This window comes from Mobula birostris, chromosome 25, assembly GCF_030028105.1.
Source record: "Mobula birostris isolate sMobBir1 chromosome 25, sMobBir1.hap1, whole genome shotgun sequence".
Lineage (NCBI taxonomy): Eukaryota > Metazoa > Chordata > Chondrichthyes > Myliobatiformes > Myliobatidae > Mobula > Mobula birostris.
In genome coordinates, this window is record NC_092394.1 from 13,120,155 (window position 1) to 13,141,684 (window position 21,530).

The 21,530-nt window shown below is 44.3% G+C and overlaps 1 protein-coding gene across 1 annotated transcript in view; it reads left to right on the forward strand.

The window, feature by feature from the left end:
* LOC140187802 (kinase suppressor of Ras 1-like) overlaps nt 1-21,530 on the forward strand; it is a 548,168-nt gene that overhangs the window by 260,222 nt on the left and 266,416 nt on the right. The window lies entirely within an intron of this gene.

Sequence of the window (21,530 nt, forward strand, 5' to 3'; positions counted from 1 at the left end):
ATATGCATGGGACGTGAAACGAAGTGTTTGGGACCAGTCTGGGACTTCCCCATACCCCAACCCACCTTCGACCGGTGACAGTAACCACTCCTAGCACCAGTTCCAGGCAGAGACTTCAAATCCCAAACCGGAGAATTAAAATTCAAGGACTTTATTGACGGTAGAATTAGAACACCTAACCTCAGTAGCGATGACATAGAAATCGCCACTTTGTCACAGAGCTGACCAATTCACTAATATTATTCAGTGGAGAATATCTCCTGTTGGGAGCCCTTCTGACCCATGCATCAGGGCAATAACTATATTGCCAGTTATTGCGAAACAAATGAAGTTAATTAATAAATCCCCCATGCAAAAAGTTCAAAGTGCAAAGCTTGAAGTAGATTTATATTCTACTATGAGGTTCGTTTGCTGACAGGTGTTTGCAGTAAACAGGGTTCTCAACCGGAAGTCCACGGAATTAATGTACTTAATTGAGAACCTGCGCGGAATTGCCCCTTCCAGCCCAGCAACCCCGCGATTTAATTCTAGCCTAATCACCGGACAGTTTACAGTGACCAATAAACCGACCAACCGACGTATCTTTGGACCGTGGGAGGGAACCGAAGCACCGGGAGAAAACCTACGCAGCCATGGGGAGAATGTACAGTCTCCTTACAGGTTGAACCCGGGTCACCTGTGTTGTAAAGCGTCCAACAAAGGTTTATCACGCCTGCTTGAATAGAATTTTATGGAAAAAAGAACTATACATAAGGGAAATAGACGGAGTGGACAGCCGGGGTCTTTTTCCTACGGAGGAAATGGCTAATACCAGGGAGCGTAGCTTTAATGTGTTTGGAGGAAAGTTTAGGGGGATGTCAAAGATGTTTTATGCAGAGAGTGATGGGTGCCTAGAAAGCCCTGTTAGGGGTGATGGTAGAGGGACATTTAAGAGACTCTCACATTGGCAAATGGTGCGCTAAGCTGGAAGTAAGGGTCAGCACAAGGTCAGTACAACATGTGGGCCATAGGACCTGTACTTTCTGTGTTCCAGTTTGTCAAAGACTGACCAACTCCAATGTGCAAGACAAACTGTGCAGATAAAAAAGAATAACACTGAGAACATGATCTGTAGAGCACCTTTAAAGGGGGGGGGGGGGTCTGCAGAATCAGTTCAGAGCGGTGGTGAGCAAAGTTATCCTGCCTGATGGTTGAACTGTTTCTGAACTTGTGGTTGGTGTGGGATCTAAGGTTCCTGTACCTCCTGCCCGTTTAGAGCAGAGAGGAGAGAGCCTGGCCTGAATGGTGGAGGTCTTTGATGATGGATGCTGCTTTCTTGTGGATGCGCTCAGTGATGGGGAGGGCTTTGCCTGTGAGGGACAAGGAGGGAGCAGGGAGATGCAGCCTCTGTGGGCTCCAGGCGAGAGGAAGCTATACCTTCAATGATCCTTAACTGCAGCAAGCAATGCTGGAGGGAGGAGAGGGAATGCTATCTGTTCCTGGGGGAAATGCTTCCTCTTGGCATGTGCAATGCAGCATGTTATAATTAGAGTGAGAGACCCACTAAGACCATAGGGTCATTAGACACAGGAGCAGAATCATGCCATTCAGCCCATCAAGTTGCTCCGCCATTTGATCATGCCTGATCTATTATCCCCCCGTACCACACACTAACCTCAATGGAACTTATTCATTGAAGCACAGGAGAACGCGGAGTGATATTACAGAGGTGTATGAAGTCACGAGGGACACAGACAGGCTGAAGGCACACAGTCTTTTTCCCTAGGATTCATGAATCAGCAACTAGAAAACACCGGTTTAAGGTGAGAGTGCCGAAACCAGATTTAATAGGAACCGGAGGGACAACTTTTTCACCCGGAGAGTGGTCAGGAAAAAGATTTAAAGAGAATAGCTTTAGTTGTCAAACATGCATTGATGCTTCAAAACATACAGTGAAATGCATTGATTTGTGTCAATGACCAACACAGTCCAAGGATTGTGCTCAGGGCAGCCCGTACGTGTTGCCACGTTTCCAGCACCAGCAGTACAGATTTTCATCGATTCTATTGTATTTCTTTGTTCTACTTTGAATGGCTGCAAGGTAATCTATGATAATATACAGCACTCTGCAAAAAGATTTGGGCACCTATATATAGCTAGGGTGCCTAAGAGTTTTGGAATCAAATGACCTTGCCTGGTGTCTCAGAGCTGGATGTGTCTGTACCCTTGTCACCCCCTCCTCTGGCACTAGTTGTCTTCCACCTGTCTGACACCCCTCCCACAGCACTCCACCCTCATCATTGGCAACTTCCTTTGCTCCCACCAGACTTACAGACTTACTTTCTGCTCCGTGTTGATAAATGCTGTACAATATGTGCAAAAGTTTTAGGCAGCCTAGTTATGTGCCTAAGACTTTTGCACAGTACTGTAATGTTCTTTGATAATAAACTTACTTCGAACTTTGCATATAGCAAGCCTTGCTATGTTACATTTCATGTTCGTGTCAAGGCATGAAAATGGATGGCATGATTCATCACCATCAATTATGCACCGTGTCGTACGATGTGGTCGATGACCATGATTGTTCTTGGCAAATTTCTCTACGCAAGTACTTTGTCTTTGCCTTCTTCTGCGCAGTGTCTTCACCAAACGGCGACCCCAGCCATTATCATACCCTTCTGAGATTGTCTGCCTGGTGTCCGTGGTCACATAACCAGGACTCGTGGTATGCACACATGAGGAACTCTGCAGATGCTGAAAATTCAAGCAACACACATCAAAGTTGCTGGTGAACGCAGCAGGCCAGGCAGCATCTCTAGGAAGAGGTACAGTCGACGTTTCAGGCCGAGACCCTTCGTCAGGACTAACTGAAGGAAGAGTTAGTAAGAGATTTGAAAGTGGGAGGGGGAGGGGGAGATCGAAAATGATAGGAGAAGACAGGAGGGGGAGGGATGGAGCCAAGAGCTGGACAAGTGATTGGCAAAGGGGATATGAGAGGATCATGGGACAGGTGGCCTTCTATATATTGGCGAGACCTGACGCAGACTGGGAGATTATTTTGCTGAACACCTACGCTCTGTCCGCCAGAGAAAGCAGGATCTCCCAGTGGCCACACATTTTAATTCCATGTCCCATTCCCATTCTGATATGTCTATCCACAGCCTCCTCTACTGTAAAGATGAAGCCACACTCAGGTTGGAGGAACAACACCTTATATTCCGTCTGGGTAGCCTCCAACCTGATGGCATGAACATTGACTTCTCTAACTTCCACTAATGCCCCACCTCCCCCTCGTACCCTATCCGTTATTTATTTATATACACACATTCTTTCTCTCTCTCTCCTTTTTCTCCCTCTGTCCCTCTCACTATACCCCTTGCCCATCCTCTGGGTTTTTCCCCCCTTCCCCCTTTTCCTTCTCCCTGGGCCTCCTGTCCCATGATCCTCTCATATCCCCTTTGCCAATCACCTGTCCAGCTTTTGGCTCCATCCCTCCCCCTCCTGTCTTCTCCTATCATTTCGGATCTCCCCCTCCCCCTCCCACTTTCAAATCTCTTACTAGCTCTTGCTTCAGTTAGTCCTGATGAAGGGTCTCGGCCCAAAACGTCGACTGTACCTCTTCCTAGAGATGCTGCCTGACGTGCTGCGTTCACCAGCAACTTTGATGTGTGTCGCTTGTGATATGCACCGGCTGTTCATACGATCATCCACCACCTGCTCCCATGGCTTCGTGAGATCCTGATCAGGGGACTAAAGCAGGTGCTGAACCTTGCCCAAGGGTGACCTGCAAGCTAGTGGAGGGACGGAATGCCTTATACCTCCTTTGGTAGAGACATATCTCCACCCACCACTCAATGAATATGAATGTGTTATTCACATGGGACAAGGATAGGAAAACTTTAATGGAGTATGAGCAAATGGGACAAGCTTAGATGGGAATGCATGAACCAGCTGGGCTGAAGGGCTTATTTCTCTGCTGTATGACTCTACAACTTCATAGCAGAATGATGGCTAGAATGGAGGAACTTACAAATATGCTTGCCCTAGGATGGCTGGTGGGACTTCAGGGTAGAAGTGGGGAGGAGATGTTATAGCCTAAAAAAACACTGCACCACATAAAGTGAACCTATTGGAACTCACGCTTTCACCAGCCTGTGTTAGTAATGGCCACACACAAAATACTGGAGGATCTCAGCAGGTCAGGCAGCATCTATGGAGGGGGATGAACAGTCAAGATTTTGGGTCGAGACACCTCACTAGGAAGGGTCTCCTTCTGAAAGATTGACTCTTCATTTCCCTCTTTTGATGCTGCCCCATTCTGCTGAGTTTCTCCAGCAGTTTGAGTGTGTTGCTCCAGATTTCCAGCATCTGCAGAACTGCTTGTGTTTGTGATCAATTTTACTACCTGGAATTCTCAGTGGAAACAAGCCCAGGAAAAGTGCACCCTGTCACGTTGTTCGTACTGAGGGGAGTATTTGATCAAAAGTCCAAAGTAAATTTATTATCGAAGTACATACATGTCACCATACTCAACTCTGAGATTCATTATCTCGTGGGCATGCTCAATAAATCCATAATAGAATAATAATCATAATTGAATCAATGAACGTCCACACCAACTTGGGTGTTTAGCCAGTGTGCAAAAGACAATAAGTTGTGCAAATACAAACAGAAATAAATAAATAAGCAATAAATATAAAGAACATGGAATGAAGTGTCCTTCAAAGTGAGTCTATTGGTTGTATTTATTTGCTTTCTTCATTATTGCACTTATGTGGTGGTCCCAAGATAGGTCCTCCGAAATAATAACATCAAGAAGTTTAAAGTTGAAAACCCTCTTCGCCGCTGACCCTCTGATGAGGACTGACTGGCTCGTGGACCTCTTGTTTCCTCCTCCTGCAGTCCATAATCAGCTGTTTGGTTTTGCTGGCATTGAGTAAGCAGTTGTTGTCATGGTGCCCCTCAGCCAGATTTTCAACCTCCCTCCTGTGGGCTGATTCATCACCACCTTTCGTTCGGCCCATGACAACGGTGTAAACTTAAATACGGCATTGAAACAATGCTGAGCCACACAGTCATAATTACAAAGGTGTACATCTAAGAACTATTTCCTTCTATCAAATAGTTTAAGAATGCATCACCTTAAATTATAGTCTTCCTGAAGTCAAAACAAGAAGTAAGCTCCCTGTTCCCGTTAACAGGATGACAAGTTACCCTGTTAGCAGGAACAAGGTAACTCGAAGGGACTCCACTCACTAAGATTCAGAATAGTCCTTGCCCAGTTGAATGACAGTAAAGCTTGAGGAGCTAAATGGCTTCCCTCCTATTCCTATATCCTAGAGAGGAGCTTTGCATGTGGAATGCAGTAAACCAACTTCTGATGCAGCTCCCTCAAGCTGTCCTCGGCAGCAAGGAGAATGGTTATCCAGGTTGGGATGTGGATCAGGATCAGCATCAGAATCAGGATTGGGATCAGGATCAGAACCTGAATACGAATTAGAATCAGGATCAAGATCAGGATTAGAATCAGGATGAGTCTCTTAAATGTTCCTTATGCATCTGCCTCTTCCACCATCCCTGGCAGTATGTTCTGTGCACTCAGCACTCTCTGTATATAAAAAAACTACCTCTGACATCCCTCCTATACTTTCCTTCAAATACCTTGAAATTATGCCCTTGTATTAGCCAATGCTGCCACAGGAAAAAGGATCTGGATGCCCATTCTCCTTATGAGTCCTATCATTTTATAAACCTCTATCAAGTCAGCTCTCATCCTCCTTCACTCCTAAGAGGAAAGCCCCAGCTCTCTCAACGTCTCATCATGAGACATGCTCTGTAATCCAAGCACCATCCTGGTAGGTCTCCTCTGCACTCTCTCTAAAGCTTCCACATCCCTCCTATAATGAGGCGACCAGAGCCAAACACAGTATTTCAAGCAGAGTTTTACAGACCTGCAACATTACCTCATTGCTTTTGAACTCAATTTCCAGTGAAAGCCCACACACCATATGCCATTTTAACCATCCTATCAAATTGTGTGGCCAATTTGAGGGACCTATGGATGTAGACCCCAAGATCCTTCTGTTCCTTTATACTGTTAAGAATCCTGTCATTAACCTTGTACTTTGCTTTCAGGTTCGGTCTTCCAAAGTGTATCACTTCACACATCTTGGGATTGAATTTATTTGAGGCAAGTCCTCACTTTTGAAAGAGATCAGGGTTGACTCTGAGCCCTATTTTCATTAATATCCATGCATTCATTTCACTGAGGGACAGGGTTTATGAAATTCCTGCGTAGATTTGGCATTCCCTGGTTCAAGTTCAGGATCAATGGAGCACTATTAACCCTGCATTTGCTGGAGATCACTAGACCATAGATTATCCCTTCAAGTTCTACATTCTCTTTATGTCTGTTTTCTTCCCCAGGCCTTCAGTGCTCTGAGGCTCATTTTTCTGATCATACTCAACTCTAATTATTCCAACATTGGTGGACATCCAGTTCTTGATCCCTGAAACATAATTCCATTAACTTTTCCTTTTCTCTTCCTCTTTCCTCCTTTAACAAGCAACATCCATCATCATAGATCCCCACCATCTTCTTGCAGATACCATCCTGCAGGAAGTGCGGAAGCTTGAAGTCCCAAACTTCCAGGTTTAGGAACAGTTACTTCCCTTCAACCGTTGAGTTCTTGAACCAAACTGCACAACCCTAATCACTACAGTTTAGCAACACTGTGACCTCTTGGATCACTTTGCACTAAAATGGTTTATTTTTGTTCAAGTTGTGTTCTTTCTTGTAAAATTGTGTATAATTTGTGTTCACCTGAAATGTTGACTGTTTATTCCTCTCCACAGATGCTGCCTGACCTGCTGAGTTTCGCCAGCATTTTGTGTGTTTTGCTCTGGATTTTCAGCATCTGCAGAACCTCTTGTGTTTATGATTTATTTATGATTTCCTCGTTGGATGCCATTTATCTGATGCTTTGTGCTGCTGCAGTTAAGTTTGTCATTGCATCATCACATGGACTTGTGCATACGACAATGAACTCAACCTTGATTTTGACTTTAAAACCCACACAAAAGTGAGATCATCATATTGAGCAATATAATCATATTTCATCCTGGTGTATATGACAATAAACTAATTTGAATCTGAGTCTGAATCTAAAGAATGGTAACAAAACTGTGATATTTTTGATAGTGGAGGGTATAGAAAATAATAGGCTGATGACTTGTATTGGTCCTTGCTCAAGTTGCTCCCCAGTACCTATACTTAACTTGCAGTTTTCTCGAATCTCCAAGAGTTCGTTCATTATCTGCAATAAATAGAAATCGCCACTTGGGGACGCATGTTCCCAGCATAGCCTTCCCCATTGCAGAGTTTCACAGTAGAAATCATGAAAACACAGGATGAGATGTTAATATCACTCACGCCAGTGGGTTGTGAGCGGTCGCTCGAGACTGCCTTGATGCTGGGTATGGCTCAGGGTTGACACGCAGGGGTTTGCAGGTGGGCACTCTCCTTCCTCAACGTTTCATCGATTCACCCACTATCTCTCTGGAGGGCTCGCCAATGACTTCTGGCACCCCAGTCAACCTCCCCCCCCCATTGTGTCCTCTCACTCTCTTAATATCTTGGATCCCAGGAGAGGTCTTTACACTTGATCCAAAGCCATTGACTGCTTCTTTCTGCCGCCTCTGATGGTTTGCCGTAGAATCTGACCATAGACCCCCAGATCCTTCAGCAATTTGATGGTGGATGCGGCTATAAGTCCCCCACAACCCTTTTCCATTCCTGGGCATTGGTGTCTCCATGCCAGGAAATGATGTAATTGGTTAGATACTCTCCACTGTGCATTTAATAATGATAATAATAATAAATACTTTATTGCTCCCAAGTGGGAAATAATTTTGTTACAGCAGCTTCATTTAAAAACACACTTAGCAGTGTGCAGATTTAACTAATAATAAGGTACAGAATAATAATATACACAATAATAATTTACCAATGTGTAATCACAATGTATGAAACAATAAAACAGAGACTTTTGTAGTATGAAGTCTGTTTTCCTGGTGCACAGAGATGAACTGTTGTATATGCTTATTGCATCTGGTAGGAAAGATTTTCTGTAACAATCCTTGTGACAGTGGAGCTGAATAAGGCTGTTTGAAAGGGTGCTCTGCTTCTTATTCAGTAGGTCATGGAGAGGATGTGCCAGATTGTCCATAATGGATAACAGTTTGTTTAGTGACCTCCTCTCCACCACCAACCCAAAAGAGTCTGGGTTGTCGCCAAGGACGGATCCGGCCTGTTTGATGAGTTTATTTAGTCTTTTTGCCTCACCAGCACCGATGCCACAAAGAGGACTGCACTCGCTACAACAGACTGGTAAAAGATCTCCAACATTGAAGTATCTTGGCTTCCTTAGAAAATAGAGTCTGCTCGTCCCCTTCTTGTCAACAGCACTGGTGTTGGTTTTCCATAGAGGTTAGTCAAAGCCTTTGCTGACATACCAAATTTGCAAAAACTTTTAAGAAAGTAGAGGCACGAGGAATTCTGCAGATGCTGGAAATTCAAGCAACACACATCAAAGTTGCTGGTGAACGCAGCAGGCCAGGCAGCATCTCTAGGATGAGGTACAGTCGACGTTTCGGGCCGAGACCCTTCATCAGGACTAACTGAAGGAAGAGCTAGTAAGAGATGCTGTGCCTTATTTGTCATGATGTTTTCTGTATATCTGGGATGTTGTTGGGACGTAGATAAGTATAGACTCTACTAGACCACTGGGGAACGCCCCTGCTCTTCTTCAGTGCAATGCTTGCCATTGTCAGCTCTCCAATGGGTTGGAGGATTCAACAGCTGTTGAAAGGTGATTTGGACAGTGTGGCCCATCTCTCAGCTCTCTGTCACCATGTCAACTTAGATGTGTTTTGTTTCTGAAATTAGTCCAATAAATGGATGCTATAAATTTCTTCATACTAGCTCTTTAACATTAAAGGGGCAGTGCCCTCAGACAGAAACTGGTCTCGAGGCTCAGCAGGAAACTTTAAAAAAGTCTCTTAGAGGAGAGGTGGAAAGGGAGAGGGGTAGAACTCCAGAGTTTGGGAGCTCTGCGTCTGAAAGGTAGTCAGGTGGGGAAAGGGGCAGAGGAAGTGGGAATCATGTGAGACGCTGGGAGGGGCAAAGGGCTGAACGGGGTAGGAGAGGGCAGTAATTGGGAGAAGAAGGTGGGAAAACAGTGGGAGGATAGTGTGCATGATAGGCAGGCGGTGAGAATGGGGGAAGGGAAAGAGAAGCAAACAAGGGCCAGAGGAGTAAATCTGATTAGCTACAAATGATTTCAGGGCTGCCCTATGCTGATGAAAGTACCTCAAACCCATTTTGTTTTGACTCTGGCAAACATACTGACAGTGATGGATGAGTCATGTTCCATTTATTAATACAGCTAATAAAAATGCAAGACAAAGAGGAGGGGAGAAAATTTTTTTCTAATATTTTGCCATCCCTCTCCATGAATACCAGTTCCACACCACACTTCAGCAGTTTGACCTAAGGAAGTTTGGCGTGTCCACCCATTGACTTTTACTGATGTTCACAGATGTGCCTCAGAAAGCATCCTATTTGGATGCATCTCAGCTCTGTACGGCAACTGTTCTGCTCAAGGCTGCAAGAAATCGCGGAGAGCTGCAAACTCAGCCCGACCCACCATGCCAAATGGCTTCCCCTCCACTGGGTATGTCTACGTTTTCCTGCCGTCTTGGGAAAGCAGCCGACATAATCAAAGACTTCACGCGGCCTAGGACATTCTGTCTTCTCCTCTCTCCCACCGGGCAGAAGATACAAAGGCATTACAACATAACCAGGCTCAAGCTTCAATCAGACACTGGAACAGACCGCTGACACGCTAAGAGATGAACTCCTGATCTCCCAATCTACCACATCATGGCCTTTGGAATTTATTTGTCTATTGGCACTGCTCTTTCTCTGTAACCATAATACAATTATAGGACCCCCAACACACAGGACATGCTGTCTTCTCATTGTTACTCTCAGGGAGGAGGTACAGGAGCCTGAAGGCACACACTCAATAGTTCAGGAACAGCTTCTTCCCCTCTGCCATCCGGTTTCTGAAGGGACATTGAACCCATGAACACCACCCCACTACTTTTTAATTTCTACTTTTGCACTGCTTATTTAATTTAACTATTTAATAGGTGTCTCCCAGTGGAGGTTGGTTGTAGGGGATTCACAGCCCATTCTTTAGTTAGAGCCTTCAGCATTTTGGGCATCGAAGGAAAGAGGAAGAGGAGAGCCATCCGCAGTAGCACCGATGCGGCAGAGAGGGCCTCAAGATGGCTGTGGCTCAGAAGAGGGGAGCCATGGAGTCATAAGTAGCTAGCCACCTGGACACAAGCTGGGGTTTGATCAGCCCCGGCTGGGTCACCTGGAGGAGGTTGTATGATGTTGAAAGACCCGAAACACCCGATGATTCCAGGAACATCACTGAAGATGTGTCCAGAAGCATCAATAGATGTATGTACACAGCATATATATTTATAATTACTGTACTTCACATTTTTATATTATTCTGTATTGTGTTGTACTGCTGCTGCAAAGACAACGAATTTCACAACATATGCCAGTGGTATTAAACCAGATTCTAATTAAAATGGCTTTTTTGTTATGTTAACTGCTGCGAAAGTTCTCTCACTAGCAGCTTGCTTGGGTTATAGAGGGAGTTGTATTCTGTTGCTAACCAATTGGGATGGATGTTATTTTTTGTGTGTCTGTAAGCTATTGTGATGTGCGGGTTTTTGGGGAGAAGGCGTGATGGGGAGAGAGAGAGAGTGGACACGATGCAGTGAGCTGGCCGACAGGACAGACCCCGAGCTGGAGTCCGAGGTCCAGGGTCTTCGGTGAGGAGAGCAGACGAAGACAGACTCGTGTGGAGCGTCTGGTCGACCACCGTGGTTGGTCCCAGACGGCGGGTCGAAGTGGTCAGAGGGGATCGAATGGTGAAAAGAGGACTGTTACTAGAGCTCCAACTGCTTGTGCACGAAGAGGTTGAACTTTGATAAGTCTGGCGTCTTTTATTTTCCTTTTATATTTTATCTCTATTAATTATATATTTCCAGTAATATCTATAAATTGTAATCATTTAATCGTATCTGGTGTATTGTCTGTTATTTGGGTGGGGTGGGGTACATCACACAGCATCCACACAAACTATTACCCAGTTTGGCAGGGCCAAGGGCTGTTTCCCTAGACGACAGCGAGTTGAGCGAGCCTGAGGCTTACCGGGGGCTACATATATATATTTCTCATTTTATTGTTTTATATATTGCACTGTATCACTGTATTCTGGCACAAAAATTTCAGGACATACAGGATGTCAGTGACAATAAACCCAATTCAGAGATTTATCTGGAAAGACTGGGGCTCTGCTGCCCTCGAGGTTGGGCAATGACATGATAGAGACATTTGAGATGATGAACACAAGAGACTCCACAGATGCTGGAAATGTTGAACAACCCACACAGAACACTGCAGGAACTCAGCAGGTCAGGCAACATCAGTGGAGGAGAATGAACAGTCCTAGTCAGGGCGTCAAAGGATACGGCGAGAAGGCAGGTGTATGGGGTTGAGTGGGATCTGGGAACAGCCATGATGGAATGGTGGAGCAGACATGATGGGCCGAATGGCCTATTTCTGCTCCTATGTCTTATGAAGGGTCTCAGCTGGAAACGTCACCTGTCTATCCCCTTCTATACATGCTACCTGACCTGCTGCCCTCCTTTGGCATCTATTGTGCATTGTTGAAGATAATGAAGTGGTTTGGTCGGGTAGACGCAGGGAAAAGATATGACAAGTGGGTGTGTCAAAAATCAGAGGCCACAGATTTAGTCTGCCACTAATAGCAAGTTCAGAAGTTCCTTTATCCAGAGAATGATTAGAAAGTGAAACAGAGGAAGAGTACTGCTGTTGCGATTGTGATTGAAGTTAACAAAGAGGCACTGAAGCTGGTGAGGTGAAAGTCTTGATAAGCAGACATTCTCCTGGAGACCATTTCTGTAGAAGACCCCAAACTCGGAGCACAGCGCATCTCCAGAATAATCCCTAGCCCTGTAATCAGTCAGAATTCCCACCACTTCTGCCTCAGCAGGAACGATGATTTGAGCAGCTTTCTCCTTGGTCATGGAGCTGTGGACTGACAACCAGTTCAGTTCAGTTCACAAATGTTGCCCAAGGGAGGAGGCACTGCGAGCGGTGTGAGAGAGTGTTCTGGAATCCATGGTACTTTAAAAAGCTAAATCCTACAGGCCTGCTCTCCAATGTTGGCTCCCTCAAAAACAAACTGAATTTTCTTGACCTGCAAACTGACCCAGAGCGAGATGAGGAACTGCTGTGTGCTTGTTCTTGCAGAAATGTGGCTACAAGACAACATCCCATGTACCATCAAGCTTCAGGACATGCCACTCAGGGACTTGTGCTAATATTATTTTGTGACTGCATGTACCAGGTCATAACTATATGTTCTATATCGTAACTATATGTACTGCGTGTGACCTATATGTACTGTGTTTTGCACCTTGGATCCAGAGGAACCGTGTTTCATATTGCTGTATACATGTGAAGGTGCAGATGAACAGCCCCCTCTGTGCATACATGGCTCCTCCGTAGACAGAGTTAAGTGCACCAGATTTCTGGGAGTTCACATCATGGGTGACCGTGCCTAGTCCATTAATATCACCAACCTGAATTAGAAGGTGTGTTGGCACGTGGCCAGGTGGTTAAGGCGTTTCTCTAGTGATTTGAAGGTCACTAGTTCGAGCCTTGTGTGTCCTTGAGCAAGACACTTAACCACACATTACTCTGCGACGACACCGGTGCCAAGCTGTATGGGTTCTAATGCCCTTCCCTTGGACAACATCGGTGGCGTGGAGAGGGGAGACTTGCAGCATGGGCAACTGCTGGTCTTCCATACAACCTTGCCCAGGCCTGCCCCCTGGAAACCTTCCAAGGTGCAAATCCATGGTCTCATGAGACTAACGGATGCCTATTAGAATTAGAAGGTAAGGCAACGTCTCCATTTCATGACGAGATTGAGGCTCCCTCCCCCCCAACCCCATCTTAACTGAATTTTACAGGAGCACCATTGAGAGGGTCCTGACCAAGCTACATGTCCACCTGGTGTGGGAACAGCCAAGTATCAGACTGGAAGTCCCTACAAAGGACTGTGGGAGTGGCTGGGAGGCTCATAGGATCTCCCCACCATTCATCAGAGACATTTATCAGGAGCGCTACATATGCAGGGTCCTCAGTATTATCAAGGATTCCACCCACCCATCCAGCACCCTCTTTGGCTTTCTACCATCAGACAGGAGATTCTGATGCATAAAAGCAAGAATGGTCAGGATGGGAAACAATTTCTTCCTCCAGTACATTAGGCTTCTGAACTCTCTGCTACATCACATTCGAGGCGTCACCGGATAATTTGCACTGTACCCTACAATATTTAATTTATGCACTTTACTTTCATCTATGTGTAATTTTTTTGTAGATTTATGTTCTGTATACTACTGTGCTTTACAGCCTGGTCCGGAGAAATGTTGTGTTGTTTGATGGTAGTTAAATGACAATAAACTTGACTTGACTTGAAGGATGAATGACAATCAACTCACTTGAACTTGGATTGAAAAGCTAAAGTAAAACAAAAGTTGATTCGATGGACCACTGCTACCATCAACATTTCCCAATTTAGTACTGGCAAAGAAGCTATTTGTTCTTAGTTTAACTTTTTAAGTGATGTCATCAGTAGGATGTTAGACAAGATGAAACTGTTGAACTAACGTGTTTGAATATGTCACAATCAATAATCACAATGGGCATTGGTTAATCACGTAATGAAGTTAATACTAAAACTTCCCAAGTGTCAACACATTGCAATAACTAAAGGTTAATGGGTAAACTGCATTGGTCTGAAAGGACCACTGCATTATGGTAAAGTTTTTTTTTAGATTATGAGAACACTCAGTCCTCTTTTATTGTCATTTAGAAACGCATACATGCATTAAGAAATGATACAATGTTTCTCCAGAGTGATATCACAGAAAACAGGACAAACCAAAGACTAACACTGACAGAACCACATAATTATAACATATAGTTACAGCAGTGCAAAGCAATACCATAATTTGATAAAGAACAGACCATGGGCACAGTAAAAATAAAGTCTCAAAGTTCCAAGTCAATCGACTCCCGAGTCCCCGATAGCAGGCGGCAAAAGGGAGAAACTCCCTGCCATAAACCTCTAGGCACTGTCAACTTGCCGATACCTTGGAAGCAGCCGACCCCAGCCGACCCTGAGTCCATCCATCTGAAAACTTTGAGCTTCCAACCGGCCTCTCTGATATAGCCTCCTGAGCGCCATCCTCTGCCGAGCGCCTTCGACCTCTCCCCGGCCGCTGAAACGCGCAAGGCTGAGGATTCGGGGCCTTCTGCTCCGGAGATTCTGGTTACCACACAGTAGCAGCGGCAGCGAAACAGGCATTTCAGAAGTTTTCCAGATGTTCCGCTGTGCTCTCATGTCCGTCTCCATGAAGTTATAGATGGAATTGAAAATTAACAAAGTTAAGTATAAGAGAACCAGAGGGTAAAGAAGAAAACGAAAAGTGAGATTTTAATGTTGGAAATAAAGAAAGAAATGGCAAGATAATCTCTGTAAAACTCTGGTTAGACCACACTTTTGAGTATTGAGTTCAGTTCTGCTATAGGAAGGATTGAAAGCCTTGGAGATGGTGCAGACGAGATTTACCAGGATGCTGCCTAGATCAGTTAACATGTCAGATAAAGAAAGCTTGAGTGAGCTAGGGCTTTCCCCTTTGGAGCAAAGGAGGATGAGAGGAGTCTTGATTGAGGTGTATAAGATGATAAAGAGGTACTGTATAGACTGAGTGGACAGCAGGCATATTTTTCACGGGGCAGCAAAGGTGAGTGGGGGGAAGATTAGGGGAGATATCAGAAGCAGATATTTCACACAGAGAGTGGTCGGTTCCTGGAACACACTGCCAGGGCAAGTGGTGGTAGGACATTGGTACAATAGGGACATTTAAGAGACTTTTGGATAGGCATGTGGATGTATAAAACATGAAGGGTTATTGGCTGTGTAGGAGGGAAGGATTATGTTGGTCATGGAGTGGGTTATATAGGCCAGCTCATCATCATGGGCTGAAGAACCCAGACTGTGTTGTTCTGCTCTCTGTTCTATGCTCTATAAGTGCTGTCTACCTGTGTTTGACAACTCTTTCTTCCTGATTTTTGGGTGTTCCTTTTTTGTATTGCTATTTTGTGCAATTCTGATTGTGGCAGGCTGGCTCTAAATGAGTAACACGGCATTGAATTAAACTGAACTGAACTATACTGAACATTCCTAACTGTTTCAAATTCTCTGCGGCTTGACGTTTTATATTCTGTGTTTTATACTCTTTTTTGCCATTTGCACGATTTGTTGTTTTCTTTTGTGTGCTTTTGGGTGTTTGATATTTTCTTTAAACGGGTTCCATGGTGTTTCTTTGCTTTGTGGCTGTCGGTGGGAAGACAAGTCTCAGGGTTGTATACTGCAGACTTACTTCGACAATAAATGTACTTTGAACCTTTGATGAGCACCAAACAACAAATGAGAAGGAAATAATGGACAAAAAACAGGTCAGAAAAGGGAAATAGGGTAGAGAAATAGCCAAATGAAGACGAGATTGGGGAGGAAGGATGAAACAGGAGCAAAATGGAAATGAAACAGAAGGAGGGAAGAGGAGAGAAGGAAACGATAGGATGAAGCTGAATGAAGGAAAGTGAAGGAGAGCAACTTGTGGATGATAAAGAAGAGGGATGCAATTTTTGTTGCTTCTATTGTTTACATGATTTGTGTTTTTTTTCTCCGTGCCCACTGGGGGTTGGTCTTTATTTTTTAAACTGGTTTCTTTCAAGTTTCTTGCTTTGTGGCTGCCTGTAACCAAACAAATCTCAAGGTTGTATAATTTATACTCTCTTTGATAATAAATGTACTTTGAACTTTGAACTTCGTGTAAATAGAGGGAACAATAGCATCAGTTCTATCTAACTCATCAAACATTTGCAGTAGTTGCTGTTTTAATTTCAGAAATAAGTCAGAGCTTCTCGTTAACTTTCAGGAATAACATACGCTCAGTGGCCACTTTATTAGGTACACCTGTACACCTGCCCGTAAATGCAAATATCTAATCAGCCAATCATGTGGCAGCAGCTCAATGCATAAAAGCATACAGACATGGTCAAGAGGTTCAGTTGTTGTTCAGACCAACTATCATAAAGGGGAAGAAATGTGATCTAAGTTATTTTGAGTGTGGTTGCCAGATGGCGTGGTTTGAATATCTCAGAAACAGCAGATCTCCTGGGATTTTCACACAGTCTCTAGAGTTTACAGAGAGATGTGCAAAACAAAAACTGAAAACAACAGCCTGTGAGTGGCATTCTGTGGTTGAAAATACCTTGAGAGAGGTCAGAGGAGAATGGCTGGACTGGTTCAAGCTGACAGGAAGGCGACAGTAACTCAAATAACCACGTGTTACAACAGTGGTGTGCAGAAGAGCACCTCTGAATGCACAACACATCCAACCTTGAGATGGATGGACCACAAACGTATGCTCAGTGGCCACCTAATAAACGGGCCACAGTGTATTTTCCATGAATAAATTGTTGTAATCTAACAACTTCCTTTCATTAAGAACCATCTGACAAGGAAATAGTTGGTTGGGTTTTGTGCATACACACTTTGCTGTGATTTATTCTTCATTTCGTTTTCTGTCTCAGTTGTTCCCAATAGTGATATATGCCTAATTATTTAAGGGTGGCTTACTCTAATTACTTCCACCTAACTTCTAACTATAAGCCCAAGATACCTGGCCTTACATGGATATGGTCAATACCATGCTCAGTTGGAGTTGGTGCTGCCGCCCGTCCCCCCAGTGTTTGCTTGGCAGGAGACGGTCTCTATTGTGGTTGGCTGTGGATTGATGGCACAAATTTTTGGGAGCCTTTTATGGCGTGACTGTAATACCATTTGTGTTAGCTATCTTGTGTGTGAGACTGTTGGTACTGTGTTTTGCACTTTGATCCCAGAGTAACGCAGTCTCGTTTGGCTGTATTCATGAGTATTCGTGTAAGGTTGAATGACAATTAAACTTGAGTTGAATTGACTTACAGTGACAAAGACAGCCAACCACTAATTACTTCCAAAGCAATATACCGATTCCCGTGTATTTGCCCCTATCCTGTCCTCTTGCCGCTATAATAGGGATAGGATTCCCTTTGTCTTTATCTACCATCCTATGGGCCTCTGTATCTGGCACCCTGTTCTGCCATCTACAATGGGATCCTACCACTAAGTATATCTTTTCCTCTATGTGACTCCCTTGTCCACTCGTTCCTGCCCACAGATCTCTCTCGTGGAACTTATCCCTGCAAGGCCTGACAAGAGCTACACCTGCCCCTACACCTCCTCCTTCACCCCCCATTCAGGACCCCGAACAGTCCTTCCAGCTGAGGCGACACTTCACCTGCGAGCCCATCGGGGGTCACCCTCCTGTAACCGGTGCTTCCAGTGTAGCCTCCTCAACGTTGGCGAGACCCAGCCCAGATTGGGGGAGCTGCTTCCTGGAGCACCTTCACTCCGTCTGCCACAAAAGCCCAGACATCACATGTCAGACTGGAAATCCCATTCCCAGTCCGATGTGTCAGTCCTCTACATGATGACGCAATCCTCTGGTTAACTCATATTTCGGGGGGGGTGGGGTGGGAGAGGGTTTAAAACAAAGAAAACCCTGGAGAAGTGGCCATGTGATTGGTAGATTGAAAGATTGAAAAGGCACATGACCTTTTTGTGAGACCATTCTTTTCTTCATTTGCTTTGTAGTTGTCCTGGAGTTAGGAATCCTTCTCACAAGGGATACACTTGGACAATAAAGGGGGCAGACTTCCTGGATAAACAGGAGATTTTAACTATATTCAGGAATTGGATTTGTTTTTTTTTGCATAATGGGGGAGTTTGAGGTTTGATGTTCTTGTTGCTGTCTGTGCGATTTGTTATTTTGTCGGTCCGTGAGGGGTGTTGTTTACATTTGAATGGCTTCTGGGGTTTTTTGCTTTGTGGCTATCTGGAGAAGACAAATCTCAGAGGTGTAGAATGCATACATACGTTGATAATAAATGCACCTTGAACCTTGAAAGGAGATGTGTGAAAATCAATACAGAGGGAGGCAGGGTGTCTTATATAGAGACATAACTTACCAATGGAGTGTTACTTAAATAGAAAGAAAATGCACCTGTAGACAAGAACTCACATGGACTGCTGAAACCAAAACTGCTCAGTGACTTGAAAGAGAGAGTCAGATTTCGAAGGTCAATATTAAATAGAATCACTGAAGATTGCCTCCCAGTTTAAAACTGATGGTGTGACTGTATTCCAGGCATTGTGCAGAGTTCCACTTGCTATTGTGGAGGAAAAAATCCTCTACCAGAGGGACTGAGGGGCTGTGATGACTGATTACATAATTAGGGTGTGCCCTTACTGGAAAGGGTGGGCAGTGACAGGAGATGGTTACCAATCTGATAAATTGGTTTATTATTGTTGAATAAGCGAGGTACCATCAAAACCTTTGTTTTGCATTCCATCTTTATAGATCATTTATACATCACTTAAAGGATTGACGGTGGATATGCAATGGCAAGCATTTAAAGGTTGCATGGATGAACTACAACAAATGTTCATCCCAGTTTGGCAAAAGAATAAATCAAGGAAGGTAGTGCACCCGTGGCTGACAAGAGAAATTAGGGATAGTATCAATTCCAAAGAAGAAGCATACAAATTAGCCAGAGAAAGTGGCTCACCTGAGGACTGGGAGAAATTCAGAGTTCAGCAGAGGAGGACAAAGGGCTTAATTAGGAAGGGGAAAAAAATTATGAGAGAAAACTGGCAGGGAACATAAAAACTGACTGTAAAAGCTTTTATAGGTATGTAAAAAGGAAAAGACTGGTAAAGACAAATGTAGGTCCCCTACAGACAGAAACAGGTGAATTGATTATGGGGAGCAAGGACATGGCAGACCAATTGAATAATTACTTTGGTTCTGTCTTCACTAAGGAGGACATAAATAATCTTCCGGAAATAGTAGGGGACAGAGGGTCCAGTGAGATGGAGGAACTGAGCGAAATACTTGTTAGTAGGGAAGTGGTGTTAGGTAAATTGAAGGGATTGAAGGCAGATAAATCCCCAGGGCCAGATGGTCTGCATCCTAGAGTGCTTAAGGAAGTAGCCCAAGAAATAGTGGATGCATTAGTGATAATTTTTCAAAACTCATTAGATTCTGGACTAGTTCCTGAGGATTGGAGGGTGGCTAATGTAACCCCACTTTTTAAAAAAGGAGGGATAGAGAAACCGGGGAATTATAGACCGGTTAGCCTAACGTCGGTGGTGGGGAAACTGCTGGAGTCAGTTATCAAAGATGTGATAACAGCACATTTGGAAAGCGGTGAAATCATTGGACAAGGTCAACATGGATTTGTGAAAGGAAAATCATGTCTGACGAATCTCATTGAATTTTTTGAGGATGTAACTAGTAGAGTGGATAGGGGAGAACCGGTGGATGTGGTATATTTGGATTTTCAAAAGGCTTTTGACAAGGTCCCACACAGGAGATTAGTGTGCAAACTTAAAGCACATGGTATTGGGGGTAAGGTATTGATGTGGATGGAGAATTGGTTAGCAGACAGGAAGCAAAGAGTGGGAATAAACGGGACCTTTTCAGAATGGCAGGCGGTGACTAGTGGGGTACCGCAAGGCTCAGTGCTGGGACCCCAGTTGTTTACAATATATATTAATGACTTGGATGAGGGAATTAAATGCAGCATCTCCAAGTTTGCGGATGACACGAAGCTGGGTGGCAGTGTTAGCTGTGAGGAGGATGCTAAGAGGATGCAGAGTGACTTGGATAGGTTGGGTGAGTGGGCAAATTCATGGCAGATGCAATTTAATGTGGATAAATGTGAAGTTATCCACTTTGGTAGCAAAAATAGGAAAACAGATTATTATCTGAATGGTGGCCGATTAGGAAAAGGGGAGGTGCAACGAGACCTGGGTGTCATTATACACCAGTCATTGAAAGTGGGCATGCAGGTACAGCAGGTGGTGAAAAAGGCGAATGGTATGCTGGCATTTATAGCGAGAGGATTTGAGTACAGGAGCAGGGAGGTACTACTGCAGTTGTACAAGGCCTTGGTGAGACCACACCTGGAGTATTGTGTGCAGTTTTGGTCCCCTAATCTGAAGAAAGACATCCTTGCCATAGAGAGAGTACAAAGAAGGTTCACCAGATTGATTCCTGGGATGGCAGGACTTTCATATGAAGAAAGACTGAATGAACTGGGCTTGTACTCGTTGGAATTTAGAAGATTGAGGGGGGATCTGATTGAAACGTATAAAATCCTAAAGGGATTGGACAGGCTAGATGCAGGAAGATTGTTCCCGATGTTGGGGAAGTTCAGAACAAGGGGTCACAGTTTGAGGATAAAGGGGAAGCCTTTAAGGACCGAGATTAGGAAAAACTTCTTCACTCAGAGAGTGGTGAATCTGTGGAATTCTCTGCCACAGGAAGCAGTTGAGGCCAGTACATTGGCTATATTTAAGAGGGAGTTAGAAATGGCCCTTGTGGCTACGGGGATCAGGGGGTATGGAGGGAAGGCTGGGGCGGGTTTCTGAGTTGGATGATCAACCATGATCAAAATAAATGGCGGTGCAGGCTCGAAGGGCCGAATGGCCTACTCCTGCACCTATTTTCTATGTTTTTCTATGTTTTCTATTTCATTATAACAATGAACTGAGGAAGTAGAAGGGTAAGTGGATGAGTGAAATTGGTAAACTCACTTATTATTCTTACAAATACAGAAGTATAATAGCAGAGTGCTGAATAAAGCACAGTAGTTAAGTCAAGTTTTTCACGTATACCGATAAACGAGACAACATTTCCCTGAACCAGGATGTAAAGCGCTGTAGTATGCATACCACATAATAACTTATGAAAGTAAGGACGAAATCTACAGATGGATTACGCTTTAATAAACAAGCCAAAGTGCATAAATTAAATAGTGTAAGGTTCAGAACAGATTAACCAGTGACACTTCAAATGCGATGTGGCAGGGAGTTTGGAATGGCCTGAGGGAAGAAACTGTTTCCCATCCCGATCGTTCTTGTTTTTATGCATCGGAGTCTCCTGCCTGATGGTAGAAAGTCAAAGAGGATGCTGGATGGATGGGTGGGATCCAGAATAATACTAAGGGCCCTGTGTGTGCGGTGCTCCTGATAAATATCCCCGATGGATGGTAGGGAGACCCCTATGAACCTCTCAGCTGTTCTCACAGTCCCTTGTCGGGACTTCCGGTTACAGAGAAAGTGCAATGCAGGCAGACAACAAGGTGGAATGCTACAACAAGGTAGATTGTGAAGTTAAGAGTCCACCTTGTC